Source organism: Macaca fascicularis, chromosome 10, assembly GCF_037993035.2.
Source record: "Macaca fascicularis isolate 582-1 chromosome 10, T2T-MFA8v1.1".
Lineage (NCBI taxonomy): Eukaryota > Metazoa > Chordata > Mammalia > Primates > Cercopithecidae > Macaca > Macaca fascicularis.
In genome coordinates, this window is record NC_088384.1 from 12,350,449 (window position 1) to 12,365,668 (window position 15,220).

Here is a 15,220-nt window from a genome sequence, read left to right on the forward strand (position 1 = left end):
GATGGGGGCCCCCGAGGTGTCTTGTGCTCCCCAAGGCTTAGCTACACTGGGTTTGCCCTCTGGCCTCCTACTCTGTCCCCCACCCTCAGTCCCTGGAGGGAGGTAAAAGCTGGACCTGGTTCTGCTGCTGAGCTGTAGAAAGCCAGCCTGAAGCAGTGGGCATTGTGCAAATGTTTGTCACCAGGGCGAGGCAGCTGGGTCTCTGCTGTTTGCACAGCTTGGGTGAAGCTAGTGCTGTGGAGGGGGGAAGGAGACAAGGAGGCCTGGAAGTTCCCCGGCGCCTTTGATGCTGATGTGCAGGCAGACCCTGGGTCTGTTACTTGTCTAAAAAGTTCATTTGGTTTTAAATTAATCCAGAGAAGGGTGTCTTCCAGTTAAGGCTTGTTGAGGTTCTTTTGTAATCTGCACCCCAAGTCTGGTGCTGGGAGAGCATGAACACAGGCACAAAGGTTAAGGAACTTGCCAGGGCTCGGCAGCTGGAAGCCTAGTTGGAACGTGTGGTAGAGGGCTGTGTCCCCTCTGGGCTGGGATCCGCCCTCTGAGACTTGGCTGGTTCAGTCCCTGTCCCCACTGGAGATGGCCCCTCTACCCCAGCCCCCGGGCATGGGACTTAGTTGCTTTGTTGACTTGCATGTTGAGTGCCTGCTGCCCTCAGCCTCGAGCCCAGGATGCTGGGGTGTGGCTGCTGCTGTAAGCTGAAGGAAGCCTCCGGGCTCTGGACTGACCCCTGTGACCTGGCCTGGAGCCGGGTGAGCTGGGTGAAGCCCAGCACAGACCCTGGCGATTGGACCCACTTGCTGACTCCCCATCTTTGCTCAAGCTGCACCTAGGCTCTACCAGGACGGGGCATGGAATACAGGTGTCCTGATGCCATCAAAGCTGGTCCCTCAGCTTCAGATGCTGTGGCTGTGTGCAGGCACTGCTGTACTCCAGCCCTCCCTGGGTTATTTGTGGCTAGAGTCCCCAGCTGTGGCAGCTGACTGTCCACCCAGCAGAGTGTCTGGCAGGCCTGCCAGTCACTTGGGCCCTAACTGCATGTCTGAGTCTGTTTATTTGGATGGATTGGCAATAGCTGGGATCTGAGGATCAGCGTGCACCTGTGGGCTCGGTGTGTGTGGGAGTGTGGGAGAACAGCTGGGAAGATTCCCAAGTTGTCGCTGCTTCCCTGTGGACGTGAGGGTACGGGGTGGGGCACTAAAATGTCTTGAAGTCATCCAGGTGCAGAGCGGTTAAGTGCCATGTGGGTCCTGAGGCAGGGGCAGGCCAGAGTTGAGTGTGTGCAGCAGGAACCTTCCCCACATGTGTGTCCACCCCGCATGTCTCCAGCCCCTTCTGAGCTTGACTTGGGGCAGTTGGTCTCAAGGCACAACCCTCCTTCCTGCAGCCCCTCCCATCCTTGGCTCTGCAGCCTGGGCCTGGATGACTGGAGCTGCACTTCAGGTTGGAGCCACCAGGGGGTGAGTGTGCGGCACGTGCCCTGCAAGAGGGCGCTGCTAGGGGTTTTGGATTGGGCATGGTTCCCTTCTGTATCAGAGTCTCCGGATGCCCCGCATGGGTTGGGACCTGTTGTCCCAAGGCCACCAGGCACCTTAGTGGCAGGGCCAGGTGTGAGACCTGGTTGCCTGGTCTCCTGGGTGCTGCCTCTTGTCAGTCTCCCCGGTTCGATCTCGTCCTGGTGGGGATGATGAGTGGGCAGGGGTCCCAGCCTGTCCCCTCCCTTCCCCATCCCTTAGGCTGGGCCTGGAGCCCTGCTGCCCACCCAGCCCAGATAGGAAAGGGTTTGCTGGTCTGAGATGTCCTGGCTGAGCCTTGCTGCCTCTCCAGGGCTCCGTACTCAGTTGTGGGGATGTCTGTCTGCCCCCAGGCTCAGGACACACACACAGGCATCCGGTAACACAGACACACCTGCAGGCTGCAAGTGGAGGCTGGCGTCACACCTGTACCTGTCCACATGTGCCCAAGTGCACAGAAAGCCTTTCTCACGGGCAGCCTGGCTTGACTAGGGGCTGAGTCTTTGCTGTAGACAGCCACACAGCCCATCCTTGCCTGCCATGTGTGGTGGCTCACATCTGTAATCCCAGCACTTTGGGACACTTTGGGAGGATTGCTTGAGCCCAGGAGTTTGAGACAACATAGTGAGACCTGTCTCTACAAAAGATTTACAAGTTAGCTGGGTGTGGCGGCGCATGCCTGTATTCCCAGCTACTTGGGAGGCTGAGGTGGGAGGATCTGCTTGAGCCTGAGAGGTCAAGACTGCAGTGAGCCATGCATGATTGTGCCACTGCACTCCAGCCTGGAGTGCTCCACAGAGCAAGATCCTGTCAAGAAAAAAGCAAGGCAGTTTAGCAGTGAAGACGGCTGTGAGGAAATAAAACAGGTCACTGGGATGGAGTCATGTGGGTGGGGGCGGGGAGGCCTCTCTGAGATCTGAAGAGTGTGGAGGATCCTGCCCGCGGAGCCCTGTGCTGGAACACTCACCCCCGGCAGGGAACAGCGAGTGCGAAGGCCCTGGGGCGGGACAAGGCTCCTGAGGGCTCGGGTATGAGCTCCTGAGGGGGGCGCGTCATGATGTGGGCTCATTCCCAGCTGGATCTCCTGTCTCCCCAGCATGGAGTCGGTTTGTTGGGGGTCCCCACATCTCTGGGCCTTGTCTGTGTTGTGCGTGTGCCCGGCTGTCCCGAGCGGAGGCCTGCGGTGGGTGGGGTGGCTGCCGTGCCTGTGCATGTCACCGAGGGTACATCTCCAAGTGCCTGCTGGCATGCACTTCCTGTCACGCTTTTCTCTCACCAGAACCCCTAGACAGGCCTTGCCGGAATCCTGTGGTGACAGAACAAGAAGTCTCATTCCATTCCTCCTGAAAAAAAGAAAAAATACCTGCTGGGAATTTCTGAGCAAGTGGGAACAGGGAGGTGGTGGCAGGAGCTGCCTTTGCCTTAAAAGGTGTGACGGAGCCAGGGACTTCGCTCAGCTCACCTGGGGATGGCCACAGGGTGCGGAGGGGTGGGCAGCTGGCCGCCACCTTGTGGGCTCACTGCAAATTGCTCTCTGCCTAGATCCTCGTTGACAGCCTTGCTGGCGGGGGCTGTGCTGCCCTGCCTCTGTCCCCCTGCCCAGATGCAGCCCCATGCAGCTGGCAGCTCATCCTCCTCCCCTTGGTTCTCAGCCCTGTAGCTGAGAATGCAGCTACTTGCTGCAGCTTCTGGGGGTCCCCCTGCCCTGCCTCCCGGGTAGTTCCCAGGAGCCCAAAGTCCCCTTCCCTTTCAGGAGCAGTCTCAGGAGCCCACGCCAGACGTGATGCAAACCTCACAGGAGGCAGGAGATTACAGTAGCCCTCCTTATCCGTGAGCCTACCCTCCAACACCCGCAGTGGTGCCGCGGATAGTACCAAACCCTCTGTGGATTAGGCTTTTTCTCTCTCATCACCAAGAGGGCTACAAAGTGACTCACGGGTGGGAATGCCTGCAGTGTGGAGACACTGGACAGAGGAATGAGTCACTCTCATCGCTGCATGATTTAATCACCCTACTCAGAATGGCATGCAATGTCAAATTATGAATTATTTCTGAAATTCTCTGTTTAATATTTTCAGAGGCCGTGGCTGGCTGCTGGAAACTATAACCAAGGAAAGTGAAACCACAGATATGGGGGCGCTGCGGTAACTCCACAGGCCTGAGAGTGAGGAAGGAAGGGAGCATCCAGGAACCATCCAGAGCCCAACCTCACCAGCCGCTCACCCACAATTGGCAGCACTCACAGGTCAAGGCAGTGCCCAGGACGGCAGGCGGCGATAATTGTGAGCATCTTGCTCTGTATTAGGCACTGAACATTTCACACAGAGAAAAGTCATCCGGCTCACTCCTTGAGGCAGGTTCTGTTATGATCCCATTTTACAGTAAGAAACTGGGGCTTGTGGATGAATAACTTGCGCAGGGACACTGTATGATTGGTGGGGTTGGGACGTGAGCCCAGGCATCTCTCCACCCTCACTCTAGGCTACTAGGGGTTGGTAAAGCCAATGAATGCTGGCTCAAGGGAGAAGGAGAGGGCTCATTTGTTGAGCATCTACGGTGTGCCAAGGTTTGTACTGAACTCTTTAAGAGCTGCCTTATTTTTATTTTTTGAGACAGGGTCTCACTGTGTCGCCTAGGGCTGGAGTGCAGTGGTGCAATCACAGCTCACTGCAGCCTTGACTTCCCGGGCTCAAGCAATCCTCCCACCTCAACCTCCCGAGTAGCTGGGACTACAGGTGTGTGCCACCATACCTGACTGATATTTATTTTTTGTTTTTTTATTTTTTTAGATGGAATCTTGCACTGTGGCCCAGGCTGGAGAGCAGTGGCGCAATCTCGGCTCACTGCAAACTCCGCCTCTGGGGTTCATGCCATTCTCCTGCCTCAGCCTCCTGAGTAGCTGGGACTACAGGCACCCGCCACCACGCCCGGCTAATTTTTTTGTATTTTTTTAGTAGAGATGGGGTTTCACTGTGTTAGCCAGGATGGTCTGGATCTCCTGACCTTGTGATCCACCCGTCTTGGCCTCCCAAAGTGCTGGGATTACAGGCGTGAGCCACTGCGCCTGTCCTAATATTTGTATTTTTTTGTAGAGACTGGGTCTTGTCATGTTGCCCAGGTTGGTCTCAAATGCCTAGGCTTAAACAATCCTCCCCACTCAGCCTTGGAAAGTGCTGGGATTAAAGGCTTTCAGCTACCTTGCCCAGCCCATAAACCTTATTTGTTTATTTATGTGTTTATTTATGTTTGAGACAGCGTCTCGCTCTGTTACCCAGACTGGAGTACAGTGGCGCAATCTCAGCTCACTGCAACCTCCACCTCTTGGATTTAAGCGATTCTTGTGCCTTGGCCTCCTGAGTAGCTGGGATTACAGGTGCATGCCACTAGGCCTGGCTGATTTTTGTATTTTTAGTAGAGACGGAGTTTCACCATGTTGGCCAGGCTGGTCTTGAACTCCTAACCTCAGGTGATCCACCCGCCTCGGCCTCCCAAAGTCCTGGGATTACAGGTGTGAGCCATGGCACCTGGTATCACTTCTGTTTTCACAGGGAGGAAATTGAGGCTCAGCAAGGTTAAGTCACAGTCTCTGAGGTCAGACTCTTAGGAGTGGCGAGGCAGGGATATAAAATCCAGCTCCAGACACGAGTGCACAACCATCACACCACGCTGCCCTGGTGGAGGAGGGCTTCGAAGGCTCTGGCTGAGGACTGGAGGGACACATCGTGGAGGAGGGCTTGGAAGGCTCTGGGTAAGGACTGGAGGGACAATGTTTCCCAGCAGCCACTGCGGCCCCCAATGCTCCTTGGCCCCCTACGCTCTCCCAGGCTCATACAATGGGCTCCTGCTTCTTTACGGATGACGTCTCCTGGAGCCCAGTACCACAGCCAGCCCCACCCTCGCTGGGCCCTGAGCCTGCACAGCTGGCCTCCAGGTCACTGGGCTTCATGTGACTATGGAGAAGTGACCCCTCCCCACCCAGTCCCCACCAGAGTCCTGCTTAGCCCGGCAGAGGAAAACGGCTGTGAGGGAAGGCACTAAAGATAGCTGCCTCGCCAACTTCCCCATTCTACTGACCACCGTCTCCTCCCCAGTGGGCTTCTCCGGCAGGCCTCCACCCCAGGCCGTCCTTGAGCCTGGTCAGCCAGCCAGGGGCACGAGCAGGGACCCAGGCAATGGTCACCACCATGGCCGCTGTTACTGAAGGCTCACTGGCCCCAGGCACTGGGCCAGGCAGGACTGTGTGCCTTATTGCACAGAAACCCCTCAACAGGAGGCAGCAAGGAGCTGCCTGTCACCCCCACTTGATAGATGGGGATCCTAGCACAGAGGAGGACCAGCTGGCGTGAAAGCCCCAGCTCATCCCCATGCCAGCACCTGGGAACATACCTGGACATTGACACGCCATGCCATCTTCCCCCATGGCCCAGGGCCTATGGACACACTGGCATGGCAACACTAGGACCCATAAAGATACCATGTCATCCCCTGTCCATCTGTGACACCATCTCCACCTGCAGCGGGAGTATTTACACCAGGGAAATAGGCAGACACTAGAGATCAGGGCCGTTCCTCCAGGGAGTTGCTTGTTAGACATTTACCAACACAGCACTGACCCCAATCTTCTGTTCTGCTGTTGATGCCGATGGCTGAACCCAGCTGGAAGTGGCAAGGGAGTTGGGTTGATATAGTCCCCAGAGGTCAGCATCCTGGGGCACAGAGCAGTGGGTGAAAGGACGGCTTGAGGGTCTGGAGTGACAGAGGGTCTGGAGTGACAGACACAAGATCCAGCCCAATGCCCAGTGCTTCACTCTTGCTTCCTGAGAACCACTATTCCCAGCATTTCACATAACATTTAGTCAGAGGCAGGACCTCCCGCCTCAGCAGCTTCCCTGGTTCCACATTGCACATTTGTTTACAGCTGACCCATGAAAAATGTGGGGATTGAGACAGTGACCCCCCATGCAGTAAAAAAATCCATGTATAACTTTTGACTCCCCTAAAACTTAACTATCGATAACTTTTTTTCTTTTTTTTTGAGACTGAGTCTTGCTCTGTCACCCAGGCTGGAGTGTAGTGGCGCAATCTCGGCTTACTGCAACCTCTGCCTCCTGGGTTCAAGAGATCCTCCTTCCTCAGCCTCCCGAGTAGCTGGGATCACAGATGCCCACCACCACACCTGGCTAACTTTGTATTTTTAGTAGAGATGGGGTTTCACCATGTTGGCCAGGCTGGTCTCAAACTCACCCCAAGTGATTCGCCTGCCTCAGCCTCCCAAAGTGCTGGGATTACAGGTGTGAGCCACTGCACCTGGCCTTAACTACCAATAACTTACTGTTGACTGTGAAAACAGTTGATTAACACATATTTTGTGTGTTACGTGTATTATATACTATAGTCTTACAATAAAGTAAGTTAGAGAAAAGAAAACGTTATTAAAATAATCTGGGCATAGTGGCTTATGCCTGTAATCTTAGCACGTTGGGTGGCCAAGGCAGGTGGATCACTTGAACCCAGGAGTTGGAGATAAGCCTGGGCAACATAGACAGACCCTATCTCTACCAAAAAAAAAAAAAAAAAAAAAAAAAAAGCCGGGCGCAGTGGCTCACACCTGTAATCCCAGCAGTTTGGGAGGCCAAGGCAGGCAGATGGCCTGAGGTCAGGAGTTCAAGACCAACCTGGTCAACATGGTGAAGCCCCGTCTCTACTAAAAACATAAAAATTAGCCAGGCGTGGTGGTGCGCACCTGTAATCCCAGCTTCTTGGGAGGCTGAGGCATGAGAATCGCTTGAACCCAAGAGGTGGAGGTTGCAGTGAGCTGAGATCGCACTATTGCACTCCAGCCTAGGGAACAAGAGCAAGACTCCATCTCAAAAAAAAAAAAAAAAGAAGGCCAGGCGTGGTGGCTGACGCCTGTAATCCCAGCACTTTGGGAGGCTGAGATGGGCGAATCACCAGGTCAAGAGATCGAGACCATTTCAGCTAACACAATGAAACCCTGTCTCTACTAAAAACACAAAAAATTAGCCGGGTGTGGTGGCGGGCACCTGTAGTCCCAGCTACTGGGGAGGCTGAGGCAGGAGAATGGCATGAACCCAGGAGGCGGAGCTTGCAGTGAGCCGAGATTGTGCCACTGCACTCCAGCCTGGGCGACAGAGTGAGACTCTGCCTCAAAAAAAAAAAAAAAAAAAAAAGAAGTGGAAACTCCAATTCCAAACCCGTGTTGTTTGAGGGTCAATTGTATATATTTTTTTTTCTTGATCCAGGTTCTTGCTCTGTTGCCCAGGTTGCAGTGCAGTGGCGAGATCTTGGCTCACTGCAACCTCTGCCTCCCAGGTTCAAGAGATTCTCCTGCCTTAGCCTCCCAAGTAGCTGGAGTTACAGGCACAGACCACCATGCCCAGCTAATTTTTGTATTTTTAATAGAGTTGCTGTTTCGCCATGTTGGCCAGGCTGGTCTTGAACTCCTGACCTCAGGTGATCCACCCGCCTCTGCCTCCCAAAGTGCTGGGATGGCAGGAGGGAGCCACTGTGCCCGGCCTCGAGGGTCAATTGTATTCATATGTCACCGTTACCAGCCTTTATTAAGCACCAACAGGCATTCAAGGCTGCTCACTAGGCGGCTGCAGCCTGCCAGCTCATCCCAGGCTGCTGTGCCGCTGCGGTGCGGGACCAACAGAGTCGTCCTTCCTCCTGCTGTGCCTCGGTGTCCCTGTCTGCTGTCCTGGTGTGGTGCATGGAAAAGAGCTGTCTGGGCTGGCAATTGGTAGCTCAAGGGCCAGCCCAGCTTGCGGTTACGCTTTATTTGGTCCTGAGAGCTGCAAAAGACAATTAAGGGGAGCTGACTTTTACAAGTCAGGAGCTTTCACACAGAACTCAGATTTCCAGCTTCTTTGGGCAGTAGGGTGATCTGGCAGCAACAACCTGGAGCTGCAAAGCTGCTGCCCTCCCACCATAGCCCCTCCCCAGCCTCTGTCTCAGGGTTACCTCGGCAGGCCTGCCAGCCAGCAGGGTCCAGCACACAGTAGGTGCTCAGTGAAGAACTGGGAGGTGGAAGAGACTGGGACAGAGGGACGAATGAAGCACCTACTGGCCCCTCCTATGAAACCCCTGTTCGGGTGAGCTTGTCTTACACGAGGCCTTGAATTCAGGAGTTGGCAGACTTTGACCTTCTTTTATTTTTTTATTTTTGAGATGGAGTCTCATTCTGTTGCCCAGGCTGGAGTGCCGTGATGCAATCCTAGCTCATCACAGCCTTGACCTTCTGGCACAAGTGATCCTCCTGCCCCAGCCTCCCAAGTAGCTGGGACTATAGGCACACGCCACCATGCTTGGCTAATTTTTTTTTTTTTTTTTAGACAGAGTCTTGCTCTCTTGCCCAGGCTGGAGTGCAGTGGTGCAATCTCAGCTCACTGCAAGCTCCGCCTCCTGGGTTCAAGCAATTCTTCTGCCTCAGCTTCTCAAGTAGCTAGAACTACAGGCATGCACCACCACACCCAGCAAATTTTTGTATTTTTAGTGGAGATGGGTTTGACTATATTGGCCAGGCTGGTCTCCAACTCCTGACCTTGTGATCGGCCCGCCTCAGCCTCCCAAAGTGCTGGGATTACAGGCGTAAGCCACTGTGCCCAGCCCTATGCCTGGCTGATTTTTAAAAAATTATTTTATAGAGACAGGGCCTCACTAAGTCACCCAGGCTGGTTTTGAACTCCTGGGCTCAAGCAATTCTGCAGCCTCGGCCTTCCAAAGTGCTGGGATTACAGATGGACGCCACCACACCTAGCCATTACACTTTGATCTTTAAAAACCTGATCAATAGCATGAGCCTGGAAACCATCCAAAAGTCCACTGGCCCTGAGGCCATCATGCTCAGCGTTGTCTCCTCGACGTGGGAGCGTCATGCGGCAGTGCAGGTGGAGCTGGAGTTGCAGGTGCCCCTCACAGAGGGACCTCTCAGTGCAGAGCAAAAAGGGCAAGTTGCAAAGAAAGTCCCACATTGCAGCGAGATAGGTGTTCCCTTCTTTCAGCATGTGTGAAGGATATTATAATTCATTAAAAACATGCAAATAGGGCCAGGTGGCTCATGCCTGTAATCCTAGCACTTTGGGAGGTCGAGGCGGGTGATCACCTGAGGTCAGGAGTTCGAGACCAGCCTGGCCAACATGGCAAAACCCCGTTTCTACTAAAAATACATACAAAAATTAGCCGGGCATGGTGGCGGGTGCCTGTAATCCCAGCTACTCAAGAGGCTGAGGCAGGAGAATCGCTTGAACCCGGGAGGTGGAGGTTGCAGTGAGCTGGGATCGTGTCACTGCACTCCAGCCTGGGCGACAGAGCAAGACTCTGTCTCGAAATAATAATAATAATAATAATAATAATAATAAAATAAAAAATGAAACAAAGAAATGGCAAACCCAGCCTGCACTGGCTGTGTGGCATAGTGGACAGTGACCAGGCTGGGTACTGGGTGACCTCCTGTCCCAGCTCCCCTGAGAACTCATGGTGCAGGCTTGGTGAGGCCTGTCTAGGCCTCAGTTTCCTTGTCTGTGGCATGAGGGCTCAGGCTCAGGCTCAGGGAGGGCAGGGTTGCACAATTTCTCAGAGCCCTTTCAGCTCTGAGGCTGAGACTCCAAAGGCCAAAGGTCAGTGCAGAGCAAAAAGACTGACAAAGAGAGATGCTGTGGGCTCTAGCAATCAGGGAAGGCTTCCTGAAAGAGGGGGGCTTGAGCTGAGCTGTGAAGGCTGAGTGATGCCCTGCCAGGGCTAACCCGAATAAGAAGGGTGGACATTCATGATGCCAAGGAATTGACTGATGCAGGACAAGAAAGGGCTAACCAAATTAGGGCTTAGCCTGGGAGGGTTCTTGGCCTCTCCCAGGAAAGAATTCAAGGGCGGGCAGGTGGTGATAAACAGCACCTTTTACTGAAGCAGCAGAGGTACAGTAGCCGCAGAGGTCTCACGCCTCCTGGAGCAGGGCTACCCCATAGGCAGTGGGCCCAGAGCAGCAGCTCAGAAGAAGGGTTGCCCTCATATTTATACCGACTTTAATGATATGCAAATGATGGGGTGGGTTATGCAGAAATTTACAGGACAAGGGGGCAACTTCTGGGTTGTTAGGTCAATGCTATGGAAGAGGTTGGCAATTTCTGGGTGTTGCCATGACAATGGTAAACTGATATGGCACACTGGTGGGCGTGTCTTAGGGGGAGGTGCTTCCCCCGACCTGTTTTAGCTAGTCCTCAATTTGGTCCAGTGTCTGAGCTGTGCCTCTGGAGTCAAGTCCCACCTCCTACCTCGGAATGAGTTTGTGAGAGAGACTTCAGGCACAGCAGGCAGTGAGTTAGGGAGAGATTTGTGGGTGGGCTGTGGGAGGCCTTCCCCGAGATCCTCCATCGGACATCATCCCAGGGGGCTCACTTCTCCATCCTAGATGGGTGGGTGGGCGTGGGAAGTGGATCTCATAGCTTGTCGTGCCCCATGAGCCAGGCATTGCACCTGCCCTTGTCACGCGTGGTCCATTTGCTCCTCACACATGGGGAAGGGGGCGGCAGGCACAAAGGTCACCCCCATTTAACAGAAGAAACTGGGCTCCAGAGCCAGGCTCCTCTGGGCTCGTCTACCTGGGGAGGGAGAGGAGAGGAAGCCCCTTGGGGAAGCGGAAGGCCAATGCTCAGAGCTCCTGTGTGGCCATTCTCCCTACCTGGAATGCCATTCCCTCCACCCCAACTTGCCCTTCTGGGCTTGGCTCCAATGTCACCTCCTCCTGGAAGCCTTCCCTGACCCCCGCCTGCATCAGGGTTGCCTGATGTTTGCTCTTTTGCACTCTCTGCTTCTCCCTCCCCACTTTGTGCTCCATGTCCATCTTCTCAGCCAGGAGGTGACCTCCTTGGGTCCCGGGTTGTGTCTGTCTTGCTATTGTTCTACCCTCTGCACCTAGCACGGTGCTGAGCACATCATAGGAGTTCAACTTTGTTGAAAGACCCATTCCCTGAAGGCACACGTAAACTAAGAATGAATGAGGTGACTCGCCCAGGGTCACCCAGATGGTCAGGGCCGCCTGGTCCTGGTGGAACAGCAGTGCCCCAGCCCCTCTGGCGTTCTGCCTGGTTTCCCTCTTCTGTTCTTTTTCTTTTTTTTTTTTTTGAGATGGTGTCTTCCTCTGTTGCCCAGGCTGGAGTGCAGTGGCACAATCTTGGCTCACTGCAACCTCAGTCTCCCGGGTTCAAGTGATTCTCCTGCCTCAGCCTCCAGAGTAGCTGAGATTACAGGCTCCTGCCACCACACTTGACTACTTTTTTTTTTGTATTTTTAGTAGATACGGGGTTTCACCATGTTGGCCAGGCTGGTCTGGAACTCCTGACCTCAAGTGATCCACCTGCCTTGGCCTTCCAAAGTGCTGGGATTACAGGCGTGAGCCACAGCGCCCAGCTCTGCTTCTGTTCTTGACGCTCACATCTATCCACCCGGCAGCCAGAGTCGAATAAACCCCCGTCGATTGCACCCTGCCTCTGCTGCACACCCTCCATAGCTCGGCTGGATGCAGAGTGAGAGCTCAGGCCACCGCAGTGCCCAGGACCCGCTCCTCCCAGGCCTCACGGCCACACTGGTCTCCTCTCTGTTCCTGCAATGCCGCAGGCTGGCCGCCGCCTTGGGCGCCTTTGCACTGGCTCTCCCCGATTCTTGGAATGCACGTCCCTAGAAATTTGCAGAGGCCACTTTCTCAGCTGCAATGTTGCTGCCCCAGGCTCCTGACCCCGCACCCCGCTCTGCCTGCTCTGTTCCAGGCACTGTTGTCTGCCACCGGCAGCAGGATGCATTTCTGTGTCATGGGAGTGTCAAGGGCCACTCCCGCTAGGTCAGGGCCCTTTATTTGGGTCTCTCTTCTCCAGGCTTCCAGAAAAGGGAGGGTGGGGGAGATGTGGTCTGGAGCGCGTGAGAGACCAGGGAGAACTCCAAGGCGGCAGCAACTTCCTCAAAGCAAATTTAGGAAAAGCTGAAGTGAAAAAAGCTCAGGCAGCTGCGTGCTTCCTGCAGCCAGTCCGGGGCCCAGGGCTTGTGTCTGGGTCTGTGTGTGACTCGTGTATGTGGGTCTGTGTGCACGTATGTTGTGGGGTGGGGGGCAGTGGATTCCGGAACCAGGGACCTCTCCGAGCCTCGGGGGGCAGAGCTAGGTGGTCTCTGGCCCAGGGGTTCCGGATGTGGGTTCCCCAGAGCTGTGGGGCTGGGTGCTTCTGTCCTTTTCCCCTGGGGCAGGGTGACCTAATGGGACAGGATGCGTGTAAACTCTGGAGCGGACTTTCAGGGTTCCATTCCCAGCTCCACGGCTTCCTTAGTGACCTTGAGGAAGTGATTTAAACACACTGTGCCTCAGTCTCATCGTCTGAAAATCGGAGATGCTAAGACGAGAGGCCACCTCCGGTTGTTGCCAGGATTTGATGAATGAAGGCGTTTGAGCGGCTGATACCCACAGTCGGCCCTCAGCTCACATTCACCAGGGGCATCAGTCTAAGATCCAGTGTCAGTGAGACCCAGGCCAGCCTCAGGGAGGGGGCGCCAGGCAGAGGGAGAGGCCGTCAGTGCTGTGCAGTGGTGTGAGGGCTGGGGAGGCAGGCTGGGGAGGGGTCCCACCCCAGGCAGGGAGTCCAGAGGAAGGCGGTCTCAGGGGAGGCTGAAGAGGCCAGGAAAGAGGAAGAAGAGAAAGTGGCCACAGGGACGGGGCAGTGAGGGCCAAGCCTGCAGGGGGAGAAATGGAGGGGTGAGGGCTGCGAGAAACTCGGAGAGACCCACGCCCAGTGAGACCAAGGGATGAGACTGGAGTGCAGCCACAGGTTCCACCTCCCCCAGGTGCCAGGCTGCACTGGACTTTGTTCTGGAGCAGCGCAGAGCCATGGGAGGTGATTGAGCAGGGGCTTGGAGGCCTCAGCTTATGGTTTCCATCTGGTTCCAGGCTGATGGAAAGGCACCATCACAGCCCAGGCCAGGAAGGTGAGACACTCACACCAAACACTTGAGGCCGGGCGTGGTGGCTCACGCCTCTAAACCCAGCACTTTGGGAGGCCAAGGCGGGTGGATCACCTGAGGTCAGGAGTTCGAGACCAGCCTGGCCAACATGGTGAAACCCTGTCTCTACTAAAAATCCAAAAAATTAGCCAGTTGTGGTGGCTGCACACCTGTAGTCCCAGCTACCCCAGAGACTGAGGCAGAAGAATCGCTTGAACCCGGGAGGCGGAGGTTGCAGTAAGCCAAGATGGTGCCACTGCACTCCAGCCTGGGCAACAAGAGTGAAACTCCATCTCAAAAAAAAAAAAAAGCCAAAGCACCCGGCTCGGCAGCTGAGAAAGGCTTAAGGGACAAAGGGGCCTGAGGAAGGGTGGCCTGTGAAGGTTTCCTGGAAGAGGCCCTGGAAGTGAGCCTCAGTTTCCTGGAAGAGGCCCTGGAAGTGAGCCTCAGTTTCTTGGAAGAGGCCCTGGAAGTGAGCCTCAGTGGAGCCAATAAGAGACCTCCTCAGCCTGCTGAGTGACTTCAGGCAAACCACTGCCATCTCTGGTCTCAGCTCCTACCTGCCTTGGCAGGGGCTCACCTGGCCCCACCCCTGTGTCCCTCTTGGGCTCTGACATTCCACGATCACAGATGGGGAAGACTGGAATCCGCCAGGGAAAGATTCAGATTCTTGATTTAGAGGAGATTCTGCCTCGGTTTCTCCCCTGCACTGTGCTGGGGGTGGGGCAGGGAGGACAGTTGCGTTTGATTGTCAAAGACCTTGCACGCCTCAGGGGCCAGCTGCCAAGGATTGTTTTCCATTCCTGGGAGGGTGGGCCCTTCCTGCCAGGAGAAAATTCCAAACTCCCGCCAGGAAGGGGAGAGCTCCTGCCACCCCCGGTGACCACACACCCGCCGCCCAAACCCTGTGGCATCAACTGCGGTTTTTCTCTTCAGCTCCTCTCTGTTGGCCAAGGTGGAGGGAGCCTCCCTGGTCCTGGAGGAGAGGCCCTCAGCACCTCCAGTTTGCTCAGAAGCGCCGTCTCTCTTCCCCTGCCCCTTCCCGCCTTCTCTGTTCCAGGCGCAGGCTCACAAAGTGCAGGCCTTGTGAATGGCCCCCAACCAGGGCGCCTTGCTCTGCTCCTGGGTGTCTGTTAGTCTGGGTGGTGTGAAGAACATGGGGCTCCTATCCGCTGGGACAACGGGATTGTTACTTGGGAATTAAGAAGGTAATTAACGGGAATTACCTAGTTTCCATGGTCTGATCTTTGTTTGTTAAGATATGCATTCCTGAAATTATTTAGTTCTAAGAGTTCTTGGGACTAGAATGGAAAATATCCCAGTAGTCGATGGTCCTGGAATTTTCTGGTTGTAAGAATGTGTTGTTCTAGGATTCTCTAGTTCAAAGGCACTGTGGTTCTGGAAGTCTGGATCCAGCTGTCCAGAGTTCAGATACCACACTGTGGGCTGAGGGCGCCGCAGGAGCTGGTGGGGCCCAGGGAGGAGCTGGGAAAGGGGTGGCAGCCGGGTGGCAGGGTGGCACAGGGCAGGCCAGGTGTGCTGGTGTGGGTGTTGGCGGCAGCTCCAGTGCTGACAGCTGGGGAGGGGCCGCTGCCTGAGCCCATCGCACCTGGCCCTGACCCAGGAAGGGGAGGGGGCAGGGACAGGAAGGCGACCCAGAAGAGGCCTGGCTGAGAGCCTCCTGGGAGCTCTGCCCTCCCCTGAGACTCCTC

General features: G+C 55.3%; 1 long non-coding RNA gene across 6 annotated transcripts in view; it reads left to right on the top strand.

Moving 5' to 3' along the window:
- Nucleotides 1-37: 37 nt before the first annotated feature.
- Nucleotides 38-15,220, top strand: part of LOC123567189 (uncharacterized) — a 37,289-nt gene continuing 22,106 nt past the window's right edge. For 3 of the 6 annotated variants that reach the window (XR_006690028.3, XR_012418718.1, XR_012418720.1), the window contains exons 1-2: nt 38-5,259; nt 14,569-14,716. This is a non-coding gene — a long non-coding RNA (uncharacterized lncRNA). The remainder of the gene's footprint in view (nt 5,260-14,568; nt 14,717-15,220) is intronic. The other 3 variants (XR_012418716.1, XR_012418719.1, XR_012418717.1) reach the window with 3 other exon arrangements.